We start from the raw sequence: 12855 nt of genomic DNA on the forward strand, positions 1-12855 counted from the left end.
TATCCCAGACACCAAAGCAGAGGTGAGCAAAATATGGCCTGCCAACAGATTGGCAGTCCACTCCCATATCTGGCCCTCAGCCACCTCACAGGGCTCCACATGGGGCCAAGCCCCACCTGCTCGGGGCATCCCGTGCCATGTTCCTACCCAGCCCTAGCCAGCACACAGCTTCCCAGAGGGGTTGCTCCTGGTGGGGCCACAGCCTCCCAGTACTGCTTGGTTCCTGCTTCCTCCAGCAGCTCTTCCTCCTTCTCCTGCCCCTGCTGCACCGCTGTAGGCAACAGGTAGCACTGGAAAGTGGGAGTGGAGATGTATGCTGGGTACCACATGCACAGCCAGGGGAAGCAAAGCTGCAGCTGGGCAGCTCCTGCTTCAGCACATGGGGCTCTGGCTCCTCCAGCTCCTGGATGCCTTCCTCCCATTCAGCTGCCCACAGGTGGCTGCTCATCATGCTCAGCGTAAATCAAATCAAAATGTTATAGCAGGTTTGATTTTTAGTATATGATTCTTTTTTATTTATAATTTATTAAAATGATATTTTCTAAAAGATGTGTGTGTTGCCCTCAACAGCTCAGCAAAATTCATTAAGTGGCCCTTCAACCCAATAATTGCTCACCCCTGCTCCAGAATCTCTTACATGAGGTCTGGTGTCTGCCCAGCTCCGGAATAGATGGTAGAGTCAACCCTGAAATTAGAGTACTGGCAGGGACCCCAAGGGTCTCACAAAGGGTTGTGGGGAAATGGAGGAGGCTTCCTTATGACCCTTGCTGAGAGTCAGGATGTGGTGTGGGCATAACACTGTGGCTCGTACCTCAGAGCTCAGTGGGGTGGGATTGGCCTGGTGTTGTGACAGTGTTCAGGATGGGTAAGGAGTCATGAGCTACTCTCAGTAGTTGAGGATAGTTTGACAGATAAGGAGGGTGGTGTGACTAAGATGTATGATCCCATATGTTGACTGTTGGGTTGTGAAATACCTAAGGCCATAGTCTGGGTGCCTTGAGTCTGTGCAAGAAAAAAGGAGGGGTGGAAGGAAGTGATTTGCTCCAGTGCTGAATGATAAACTGATCAATTAGCAGCCTGGGCCCTGTGCTTAAAACAGATGGGGCAGGGGTGTTACATCACCACCCACCCCCTTTATTCATGCACCAGTACCCTGCTTTGGGGGGTTTTCACCACAATGGCCTGGTCATGGGTTCTGACTGCAGGAATGGCCCCTAGTGGCTACTTACCCTACTGGGGGTAGGAGGAGTTGTGCCTGGTAGGCATCTTGTAGAGACAGTCTTACACAGAAGCTATGAAGCCAGTAAAGCAATATCACCCCATTGACTCCTCACCTTGATGGCCATGGGTATAGCCCACCCTTGGTCATTGATCCCCCTGCGGAACTTTTCCTCAATGCCTGTATCCATGTCATGGCTGCATAGTTTGAGGTAGAGCTGTACCTGCTGGGGCAGTGGGCTCTTGTTGCTCAGTCTCAGAATCAGAACTGGAATCGGGAGGAGGGGTGGGCATGGGTGCTCCTCAGCTCCCTGCACTGGGACCACACTGGCAGTTGGTATCAGCATCTGTGAAAGGGACACTAGGGAAACACTGGAGGAGAAGGAGCAAAATACCCATGGCCCTGACACAAGAATTTGTATTCTGGGGCACATGTGTTCATTTACAGTCAGCGGGGTCAAGTAGGGGAAGTGGATGCTCATGCACTTGTGAGAAGGATGGAATGTAGGTGATGTCCATGTCCTGGGTCTCGATGATCATGCTGTTGGAGCTTTCCCCTGGGTCCTCCATGGTGGGGTCTATAGACTCAAGGCCTGGGAAGAGGTCAAGGGAGGTGAAGTCCAGGTCCATCTCTGGTTCCCCTGTTTCACTGGGAACCAACAGCAATGATCTGGGGACCTTGGGGATCAGCAACAGCACACCTTGTGTCCCATGGTCTCTGGGGACCTGCTCTTGGGTACTCGGTCCTCCTGTCTGCCCAGAGTCTTCCTGTACCATCTGCTGTGGGCCCTGCCCTGCCACTGGCTGCTCCTTTTCCTCCCTGGTGCCAAGGTGGTGTGGCCCTACTGGTGGCAAGGAAACAGGAAAGCTCCTTATAGAAAAGCATGGCATACCTTTTGCCACTGGACATCTTATTGGTGTCATGGCCATCTTTGTACCACATCTTCATCCTCTTGTTTTTGTCTGGCCATGTTTGTACATCTTCATCCTCCTGTTTTTGTTTTTGTTTTGACCCAGACTGTGTCATGGCACCATGCTTACATCTGTTCAGTAATCTACTCAAACACCTCCCTGGTGCAGTGCCTGCTGCTTCTGGGTCTCTTGCTTGCCCCAAAGGGAGACAAGACCCCTCAATTCCATGACTGCCTAATTCTGTGCCTGGGGTGGGTATCAGAGGATGGGAAGAGCTCTGCCATAGTGTCTGCTGGTGCCCGTTCAGTCTTGATGTCCATAGGTGGGTGAGGTTCTGACTGTGACATTGTAGGTGGGTGGGTATATGTGCATGCCCTGATGTGGGCTCTCCTCTCTCTCCAATTGGGTGTGGCCCCTTCTCTAGAGTGACCACAGCTCCACTGGGCAGGCCACCTCTCCACCCTTGAACTTTTCAAGGCTTCTATCTGATGCTCCTGAGATGCCAGGCAGACCTCACTCCTGCCTCAAACTTTCCAGGGGCTTCTCCCTGGCAACCCTGAGATGTCTGGCCATGCTTACCAGCTCCTAAACTTTCCAGAGGCATCCACCTGTCTGTTCCAGCTCAGGTGCTTACAACCCCCGCTGGCCACAAGTGCTCTGGGGACACGTCTCTGCCAGAGAAAACCCCTTTCCAACACCCCAGTTTAACATGAACGAAGTACTTGCCAGCAGTGATCAAGACCTGGAGGCCACAGGAATGCCTCTGTGCTGACATGGTCTGAAGGTTATGCCCTCACTTTCCACCCCCAGCCAGATCCAAAGCACCCACACTCATTCCCACTTGTGGTGAGTAGGTCCATGTTGGGTCTGATTCATGGAGTGCATTGTTCTAGCCTTTGAAATGTGGTGCCTGTGGCATGTGCAAGGGACACAGCTGCATTGGTCTCCCCAATGTGTATGTGGTCCACAGCTCAAGGCGGGGCTGGGAAGAAAGGTTGGGTTTCCTCAGTCCTGACACTGCTTGGTGTGGGGTTTGCTTGGCACTTGGCCAGAGTCACCAAATGTGGCCGGAGTACCAGTGTGCCTCCCTGGAGGGGAGACCTAGGGGTTGAGGGTGGGAGTTGCAGTGCATGCTGAGATGCTGGAGGACTGAGAGTTAACGTGAATCAATAGAGGAACCATGCAGTAGTTTGATAGACTGATCTACCCACTATCAATCTAGCCTTAAATCACACTGGATGCTTACAAGTTTAGCTTGTATGCATCATTTTTAGTTTGATCTAAGTGCTGTGAATGCCTGCATGCCTACAGGCTTAGATAGAGCTTGTATATACCCTAAGAAAATTGTAAGCTACCAAAAGAGGTCTTTACTGACTACACCTAAGCAATTTTAACTACAGTGTTCCATCATGGATTATTTTACTACTTTTTACTTGTTTGTTTTAAAATAAACTTCATTGCACATTGAGACTATTATCCTGTCCCCAGCAGAAAAGAAAAGAATCTGTTTAGGATTTTGGAGTAAATACAGTGCCTAATTTTAAAGAAAAGAAAAGTATGCAACATTTATATAGCAAAGTCAAGCGTTTGGGGTACCTATTATGTAGTTTCTGAGGCTGTTTTTATGTATCCAATAGACTATAATAGCTGTTTCCGAGCTGCTAATTAGCCACATCACACGAGGTGGTAACGTCCACGCAGAAGGTTGTCTCAGTAAGACACCGATTATGTCACATTTGGATAAGAGTCTTTGGCTAACCCCTTCCACTTCACTGTGTTATAGAAAGAAGCCAATTACACAGATGATAGTTAAACATTTGCATTGAAATTTCATAAGCTTAAAAGGTCGCTAAGAGTAAGACATACATTCATGGAGTTGAAACAGTAGATTGCTTCATTTAAATTGAGATTATCCAGATAAGATTTCAAGGGCATTCAAGACTTTCCCTTCTTCCTAGTTTACTTAGTACAGAAGGCAAGAGCAATATATTTCCTGGTGAGAGACTTCAAAAACTGATGTATTAGGCTTAGATGCTTTTTTCAGATTTCCAGATCTTGAAAGCTCGAGTTATTATTAAAGTGAATTTCATATAGAAATAACTAAGATCGCTGAAGAGTTTACTTTAGATGCATTAATTCATTTTACATTAAGCACTAAACATTTAACATTACAATTGAAAGATTTTTTTTCAGTTTCCTTGTCTGCTTGTGAGTGAGAGGGACAATTAAGGATTATGTAAATAATAAATTATTCGCACTGTCCTGTGATATATATATCATGTGAGTGTTTCAGTCCTGACTTGAGGTAAACTGGCTTTTCTAGTCCTAGGCCTCTTTTGATTCCCATGAAGGCCAACCTGTGTGCTGCTTTAATTATGTGGACAAGCATTTATCAAAGGCTAGAATGAAACCAGCCCTTGTGATGTTCAAAACTGGAATAAAAACCCAGCCCCCTGGAAATAAAGGTAGAATACTTAGTTATTATATATACCTTACCCCTCTAAGCCGGGGCTGTCCAACTTTTAAGTGGCTGGGGGCTACACACCTTGCAAGCTGCAGCAGTGATGGCCACATGCCACACACGCCATGCCAGCAGGAGTTATGGGACCCCTGGATCACATGCTATGCTACACCATGCCATGCAGGTGTCAGCCTTTGACCCCCAGCTTCTTGGCCAGAGGCCCTCCAGACATGAGATGCCCCAGAAGTCAGAGAAGAGAGGGAGAGCTTGGAGACCCTGGATGCTGTCACAGCTGGAGTGATAAGGGGTGCAGAAGTTGGTGGGAGCCCAGGGGCTGAAAACTAACCCCTCATGGGTCACATAAGTCTGCTGGAGTGTGGCAATTGCCGCACTCCAGCAGCCTCCTGCATCTCCTCTATTAGCATCTCTGCACTTAAAAATGGCAGCGGGGGTGCTTGAACTAAAGTGCATCGAACAAGCTTTAGGTCAAGCTCCCCTGTCACCATTTTTAAGTGCAGGGATGCTGGTACAGGAGATGCGGTGACACTTTAATAAGATGGGTTCTTAGAGTCCATCTTATTAAAGTGCTGTCCTTCCATCCCTGGAGCATGTGTATAAGTGCCCTAAAGTGCCAGTCTGCCTTGCCTTATGTCTTCTGCCTCAACTCTATAGTTACTATAGAAGTGACCAGAATGAGCAATCAAATGTACAAGTCATGGGCAAAAAAAAAAAAAAAAAAAAAAAAAAGATAGGCCATTTTTCAAGGCTAAACTCAAAGAATTTAGCATTTATGGTAAGATCTCCATCCTTCATGCACTCACTGGGCTTGTCTACATGTGCAATTACAGAAACTTAATAAACTGCGGAGTTTATTGTTCCAAAGTTAATTGTTTCTGGGTGTGCTGTTTGAACAAGTAAGCTCCACAGTTTATTCATGTGCAGCACCTGAAGCCAGAATGGAGCAGCCCCGGCTGGCAGAGAGCCCTGGGGATTGGCCTGCCAGCCCAGGATTGCTTCCTCCAGTTCAGTGTGCTGCAGGGGGGCTAGCTGGGACATGAGAGAGCTTCAGTGCAGGGCTAGCTGGCAGGCAGTCCCTACACTGAACACCCTTATGCCCCAGACAGCCAGGCAGCGTCTACTCCTGCTGCCAAGTTTTTTACTTCGCAGGAGGATGGTACTTGTAAATACAAATACTAGTAAATACAAGTAATATCCTGCTGCAGAGTAAATTAGTTTACTCTAGCCTAATAGGGGTGCATGTGTAGACCCAAGATGTTTAGTGAGCAGTTAATTAGTCAACTGCTCACTAAATGTCTCATATAGATGCATCCACTGAGAATTCATATGATCCAGTGGAGCATTTAATCACAGGTTCACAGTTTAAAAATTTTTTTGCTCAATCAAGGCTTTAAGTAAGAGCAGTGTGTCCTATTTATGGCAGTTGAATAATATCAGTTGGGAAGTTTAAAAAAAAAATCTATCAAATTAGTAACCTGCATATCTGTGTACTCTTAACTGAATAGTCCATTCAGTTCAATGGGTATCTGACCTTTCAGAAGTCAGTTTGAAATATAGCATCAATCATTACTATTAACCCCAGGCATCATGGCTGTATTGGCCATGTACGTCACCTGCCTGCCATTGAAAGATCCTTCAAAGAGTTAACTAAATCTGAGAAACCATACATTTTCTTTGGTGGAAGCTTGCCAGACAGTGATGATCTGTCACAGCTGGGTTTGAATTCCTGGCAGGTGGTGATCATAAGATAACTTGGAATTTTCCCTCAAGTGTTTGGATTATTTGAATTCATTCCAAACAGACATCGTACACCACCACTCAGGGTGAATCCAGGCTCTATGTTAGATCTTAGGGCATCATGAATAATGTCAAGAGAGAAAATACACACAAGAGATAAAAAAGCAAGCAAACAGGATCAAAAGAGGACAAAACAAACTACTTTACTCTTGCTATAGAGGGGTGAAGTAATTTCCTATTTAATATTAATAATGCATTTTAATAAAAGAAGAGCAGATCAAGACCCCAAATACCAAAGAATAGGATTTTGTTTTAATTAATTCCATATGCATTTTTTTACCAGCTCAGCAATGAAGGATGCAACAGGTCACACATTCAGATTTTATCATCACCTTCAGACTTCTCTTTGTTCTCTCTTTTCCCTTTTATCCTATCCCCTGTTCTAAACCCTATGTAAACTATGATGTATTATGACAATACACAATAGAGATTGCTGATGGGTTTCCGTTTGCATTCACACTATGTTGCTCCACAGGCTTCTTTCATTACAACAATTTGATTTGGGATTCAAAGAGCATGATAGGGCTAAGGGATTCATAAACAGCCAAAATATAATGCAGATAGTGCTGAGAGTGATTCAGCCAAACAATTAGCCAGAAACAAGCCTAGGTGTTATGCTGCCTATGTTTTAAAATATATTATTTGTTAACTTTATGTTCTCAATAATGTGGAAGGCTACCTTATTAGGCACCAGCACATCAACAGTTAAATTAACTTCTAGCCATTAGCTTGGGCATGAAGGATTGTTTTGTTGTGAAATGTTTGACACCCTAAAAAGAGCGGATGGTGGTGTGTATTTGTGTTTCTTTGAATGGCAAAATGGAGCTGTGTCGTAGAGCACTGAGGTGCCCTGCTCCTAAAGAGGGGAAACTGCTAGGGAAAGAGCCCCAGCAGTGAATAAGGAGCCCAGCGGTTGGTTGCCAGGGCAACTGGAGGGAGCAAGAGATTGCACCTGCCGGTGGTCAGCTGATTGAAAGGGGCAGGGCCTGGCCCTTATAAAGCCCAGGGGCTGAGGCTAGGTGGGGAGTTCTCTACCAGAAGGCAAGAAGGAAGGAGTTCTCTATTGTGGGAGAGAGGAGAAGCCTGAGGCAGGAGCAGCATCTAACACTGCTGTGAGATGAAGAATCCCCGGTAGGCTTGAACGTTGTTATGGCTGGGCAGCTTCTGTTTAAGTTATAACTGAAGGGCTTGTGTTTGTGTTGCAGTTTGTCACTAGTGGTTTGGGTGAGGCTACTAGGGGTTGGAGGAGGCCTCATAGGGGACTCACAGCGGTGTGGGGGGCACAGTATTTGGGGTGCACAGACCCCAGCCCCAGAGAAGGGCAGTTGAGAGGCCCCAGAGAAGGGGGCATTGCAGAGAAGCCCCAGTACCGGCGTGGTGAGCCCAAAGAGGGGGTGGCATTGCTGAGAAGGCCCTGGAGAAGAAGGCACATGGGGAAATAGGGCTGGGGAGAGCCCTAGCACTGGAGAGGGCACGTGTCAAAGGAAGGAAGGTCCAGAGAGGACAAAAAGGGGCCAGATTGTAATAGGACTAGATCATAATGTTTAATCCATCGGAGGCATGGGCTGTGGTGTAGGGAAGGAAATGGAGCCACAGATAGCACCCCCTGGAATTGGGGCAGCACAAGGGCAGCCTCCCACTAATTAACATCAATTAATCAATTAACAGCAAGGCATGGCAGGTAAAAAGGTGGGCAGATGCCCCAGGAACAGGTGTGTGGGCCACGTTTGGATCAGCTCAGAGCGGATACCTGTTACAAGCTGGTGTGATTGTCTCAAGAGATTTAGCTGCAAGACAGAAATATAGATCATATTCTTTCCCCATCTCAATTTTTTGCAGTTAACAAAACTGAAGAAACTCTTAATCCCAGGGGACACCTACACCTGAAATCTACCACAAAAGCTGCTGTTCCTATGGAGAAGGAAAAAAGTCACAGCTGTGGGAGCAATAGGGTATGTTCCTCAGACTCCTGGCTTGGCCACACTAAGAGAAACTTAATCCTGTGTTTGCATATTAGATGGCAATGGGATTTTAGCAAAATGGCCAAAATTTATGATTTTACTGTAACACAAACTTTTCATCTGAATTAAGTAGGGGCAGTTGGGGCTGAAGGCGGCAAGGAGAGGGGCTGACTAGGCACACGTGGGGTCCACTCTCGCATGTGCCCCCTTACCTGAATGGAGGTGGTGGCAGCAGCAGCGGCGGGGGCAGCAGCAGCTTATCCCCCTAAGGTAAGTGGGACAGAGGAGCCAGTGCAGATGGGGTGGATCTGGAGGGGTAGCCCCCCAGATCCCTTTTAGTTGAGGTTGCAGGGAGCTGTGCTCCTGAGCTGCGTGCTAACCGAGTGCGCAAACAGGCACGCTCTGTATGGGCGCACCAGTGTTTGCACCGGCATTCATGCAGGCGGGCAAGCAGGAGGGGCCAAGAGAAAGTCTTTGGCAAGGGAAAGGAAAAGGCACCACACTTTAAAAAAAAAAAAAAAGGGGGGGGGGTATTGACGTGGAGTGCTGCTAGTGCCTCTGCCCGGGGGGGCGCTGCCTACCCAGGGCTTCTCTGAGGCCGCTACCTAGATGGAGCCCATAGGGGAGCTGGCATCACCCTGCACCCTGGCCTGCAGGGGATGCCCAGCGGGGCTGGAGGGGACAGGGAATGGGGGCCCCTATACCTGTCCTGCAGGTGCCCATCTTAGGGCTGTGGAGGGGCAGGTGAGGGAGCTCCAGGAGGAGGTTAGCAGGCTGAGGGGAATCGGAGAAGCAGGTGATGAAATTGACAGGTATTTCCTTGCTCTGCAGGGCCATGCACCAAAGGGAGAAGAACCTCAGGAAGTGCCCTCCACAGCGGAATGGCAGAAGGTTCTCTCCAGAGCCAGGGCTGCTCATGGCGGTGCAGTATCAGCTCCTCCAGTCCAGCTGCAAAACAGGTATGAGGCCCAGGTGACATTGAAGGAAAGGAGGAAACCTCTGGAGAGGAGGCTACTCCACACACGCAACAGGCTGAAGGAGGCAAGTTGACCCAGAAGAAGAGACGCTGGGTGCTTGTCATAGATTCATAGATGCTAGGGTCGAAAGGGACCTCAATAGATTATCGAGTCCGACCCCCTGCACAGGCAGGAAAGAGTGCTGGGTTCAGATGACCCCAGCTAGATGCTTATCTAACCTCCTCTTGAAGACCCCCAGGATAGGGGAGAGCACCACCTCCCTTGGGAGCCCGTTCCAGACCTTGGCCACTCTAACTGTGAAGAAGTTCTTCCTAATGTCCAGTCTAAATCTGCTCTCTGCTAGCTTGTGGCCATTATTTCTTGTAACCCCCGGGGGCGCCTTGGTGAATAAAACCTCACCAATTCCCTTCTGTGCCCCCATGATGAACTTAGAGGCAGCCACAAGGTCGCCTCTTCAGCCTCCGCAAGAGAAGGTTGAGAGATCTGGGTGCCCCAGTTTCTCCTCATAGGGCTTGGCCTGCAAGCCCTTAACCATATGAGTGGCCCTTCTCTGGACCCTCTCCAGTTCATCCACATCCCTCTTGAAGTGTGGCATCCAAAACTGCATGCAGTATTCCAACTGTGGTCTGACCAGCGCCCGATAGAGGGGGAGTATCACCTCCTTGGTTCCGTTCATTGTGCATCTGCTAATGCACGATAAAGTGCCATTGGCTTTTCTGATGGCTTCATCATACTGCCAACTCATGTTCATCTTGGAGTCCACTAGGACTCCAAGATCCCTTTCCACTTCCGTTCCACCAAGCAGGTCATTTCCTAGGCAGTAGGTAGACTGGACATTTTTCCTCCCTAGATGCAGCACTTTTCAATTCAACAAGGAGAAATGCATTCTGTTGTTTTCTGCCCATATGTCCAACCTATCCAGGTCTGCTTGTAGTTGTTCCCTGCCCTCCACCGTGTCCACTTCTTCTTCCCCACATTTTTGTGTCATCCGCAAACTTGGACAGAGTACACTTCACTCCCTCGTCCAAGTCACTGATGAAGACATTAAAGAGTATCGGTCCAAGGACCGAGCCCTGCGGGACCCCACTGCCCACACCCTTCCAGGTTGATACCGACCCATCCACTACGACTCTCTGGGTGTGACCCTCTAGCCTATTTGCCACCCACCGGACCGTGTAGTCATCCAAGTCACAGCCTCTTAGCTTGTTTACCAGTATGGTGTGGGATACCGTATTGAAGGCCTTACTGAAGTCTAAGTATATGACATGAACCCCTACTCCTGCATCCAGGCATCTTGTAATCTGGTCATAAAAAGAGACTAGATTAGTCGGGCATGATCTACCTGCTAGGAACCCATGCTGGTTCCCCCTCAGCATAATTTGTCCTGCTGGGCTCTCGCAAATGCGAGCCTTGATAATTTAATTTTTTTTTTTTTTTTTTTTTTTAAGACTTTGCCAAGGATGGAGGTGAGACTGACTGGCCTATAGTTGCCTGGGTCCTCCTTCCTCCCCTTCTTGAAAATGGGGACCACATTGGCCCTTTTCCAGTCCTCCGGGACCTGGCCTGTGAGCCACGAGTGTTCAAATATTGCCGCCAGTGGCTGTGCAATGACGTCAGCCAGTGCCTTCAGTACATTTGGATGGAGCTCATCTGGGCCTGGCGACTTAAAGGCATCCAGTTCCTCCAAGTGACTCTGCATGGGTGACTCCATCCTGAGAGGAACAGAGGGTCCCATCTGTTGCCAGGATCCCATGACACGTGAGGTCTCCTGTCTGCCCAGAGTGCAGATTCAGGATGTGATGGAGATGATCCCGGCCCTTATCTGGCCCACTGATTTCTACCCCATGGTCCTAATCCATGTAGGCACTAATGATCACCTGATGAAGGACTACCAAGCTCTGGGGGGCAAGCTGAAAGAGAATGGGGCACAGGTGGTCTTCTCATCTGTCTTTCCAGTGAGCAGACGTGGATGATGCCATGAGACCTTCATGAAGGAGGTCAACTTGCGGCTTAGGAGATGGTGGTTCGAGGCAGGCTTTGGCCATACTTCAGAACAAGAGACATGCTCGGGTGGGATGGGCTTCACTTCTCCCCCAAAGGTAAGCATGTGTTCTCTTTCAGGTTGGCTGATCTCCTCTGGTGGGCTTTAAACTAGGTTCATTGGGGGAAGGGGAGGATGAGGATGGAAAGAGACACGGAACACCGAATCAAGAGATGCCCACAAGAACAGCCCAGCCAAAATGGGCGACGAGCACAAGAAGTACCCAGGTAAGAGACAGGGATCCAGATAGTCCTGGGATTAGGGGGTCAGTGCATACACCCTCAGGAGGCCTTAAATGCCTCTACACTAGTGCTCAAAGTATGGGGAATAAGCAGGACGAACTTGCCCTCCTGCTCGCTAACACAAACCCAGAGATAGTGGGGCTCACTGAAACTTGGTGGGATCCAACACATGACTGGGTGGTAAACATCAAAGGCTATAGGTGTACAGGCAGGATAGAATGGGGAGGAAAGATGGGGGTGTGGCACTCTACATCAAAGAGCAATACACATCGTCAGCAAACCACACGGTCAGAGGAGGAGCAGATTGAAGTGCTCTGGGTTAGAGTACAAGGGAATTGGGGGGGAAACAGACTTAATGGTGGGGGTCTACTACAGACCACCTAACCAGGGGGAAGAACTGGACCGGGAATTCTCAGGTCAGCTCACAGAGGCAGTTATGTCAAGGGACATGGTCATTATGGGTGTCCTAAACTATCAGAACATCTACTGGGAAGAGCAGTAGGCCAGGCCTGATTGCTCGCGTAGGTTCCTAGCCGAGTTACAGGACCTCCATCTAACCCAGGAGGTGCACAGTCCCACCAGGGGAAATGCCTTGCTGGACCTGGTCCTGGACCTAGTCCTGGCCACAGGCGATGACCTGGTGAGTGGACTGTGGGTTCTCAACCACCTGGGTGATAGCAATCATCGCCTACTGAAATTCACCATCCAGTGCAGGGGGTCAAAGGCCTGCAGCAAGGCAGCAGCCCTGGACTTCAGGAGGGAGGATTTCAACAAGGTAAAGAGACTAGACTGGGAGGCACTGAGGTCCAGGAGGGGAGGAGAGTTGGGAGTGCAAGAAGAGTGGTCATTCCTTAAGGAGATGATCCTCCATGCCCAAAGGCTGACAATCCCATTGTGGATTAAAGTGGGCAAGAGTGCTCAAAATCCCGCATGGCTCACCAAAAACATCCAGGAATGTCTCAAAGCTAAAAAGGAGGCATACACCCAATGGAACGGAGGGGCCATCACCAAGGAGGATTATACCTCCATTGCTTGAGATTGTAGGGGGCTGTTAGGAAAGCTAAGGCAGAGACAGAACTGGGACTAGTGACCCAGATCAAAGATAACAAGAAGTCCTTTTTTAAATACACGGGGGTAAAAAGAAGGTACCGGGTAATGTGGGGCCTCTGGAGAACGTGCTTGGAAAACTGGTGGTTGCACCAGTTAACAAAGCTAACCTCTTTAACAA

The sequence above is a fragment of the Alligator mississippiensis genome, chromosome 3 (assembly GCF_030867095.1).
Source record: "Alligator mississippiensis isolate rAllMis1 chromosome 3, rAllMis1, whole genome shotgun sequence".
Taxonomy (NCBI): domain Eukaryota; kingdom Metazoa; phylum Chordata; order Crocodylia; family Alligatoridae; genus Alligator; species Alligator mississippiensis.